This window comes from Halyomorpha halys, unplaced genomic scaffold, assembly GCF_000696795.3.
Source record: "Halyomorpha halys isolate HHAL.00 unplaced genomic scaffold, Hhal_1.1 Scaffold772.1, whole genome shotgun sequence".
NCBI lineage: Eukaryota > Metazoa > Arthropoda > Insecta > Hemiptera > Pentatomidae > Halyomorpha > Halyomorpha halys.
This window is the reverse complement of record NW_027112238.1, coordinates 10,654-11,727: the sequence shown is the minus strand read 5'-3', so window position 1 is coordinate 11,727 and position 1,074 is coordinate 10,654.

The window sequence follows — 1,074 nt, the reverse complement described above, 5'->3', positions numbered from 1 at the left end:
TATCCATCCTCCATATCCCTGCTCCGGATCCTTGTTCCATTAGGGATCCGTCTGTGTAGCAGTTTATCCCTTTACACGGCTTGTGTGAGGTTGACCCATCAACCCTTACACTGTAGTAAGTGTTCTTATGTTTCTTCTCCTGATTATCAGAATGCATAGCCAGGATCTCGTCTTCATTGATCCTCCTGAACAGTCTACTATGTCCCTCATAAGTTCAGGAATGGTAGTTCGTTCCTAGTTTCATAAGCCTGTATGCAGAGCTAAGGGCTTGAGCTTCAATCTCTGTGTGTAGAGGTTTGATGTTCAACAGAACCTCCATTGCTGCAGAAGGAGTGGTGCTTATGGCTCCCGTTATCATAAGGCACGCCAGTCTCTGAAGTTTCCCAAGCCAAGTTTGGGATTTCCTGGTCGTAGCCTTGTGCCACCATACAATGGGACCGTATAGAATAATTATTCTTATCGCTGCCATGTACAACTAATATATAACTTTTGGTTTGAGGCCCCAGGATTTGTCTACGGCTCCTTTACATGCCCAGAGACACCTCAGTGCCTTTCAACATGGAGTTGCCACTTCAGTCTACTGCCTAGAGTAACGCCAAGATGTTTGACTTCACTACAGAATCCCAATCGTTCACCGTTAAGGTACGGCGACCTGATTACAATGTTCCGTCTGTTAGTGAAGACACAAAGACTGACCTTTTGAGGATTGATGCACAGACCATATTCCTGGCACCCTACGTTCATAAAGTCTACCGATGTTTGAAGCAGTCCTGAGATAGTTCCCGGGAATTTGCCTCCTATCAGCACAGCGATATCGTCAGCATATCCCTGCGTGTAAAAACCTGCCTTATTGGATCTGGCAAGTAACATGTCTACCACCATACACCACAGGAGAGGAGATAGCACTCCACCCTGCGGACAGCCACCAGCGGGCTTCATCCACATCTTAGTGTGTCCTAGCTCTGACTTGAGAAATCTTCCTTCTAACATCGCGTTGATCCAGTTGAAAGAAAGTTGTCCCACCCCTTTCATTTCCATGGCTCTCGCCATGGTTCTGTAAGGAGTACGATCAAA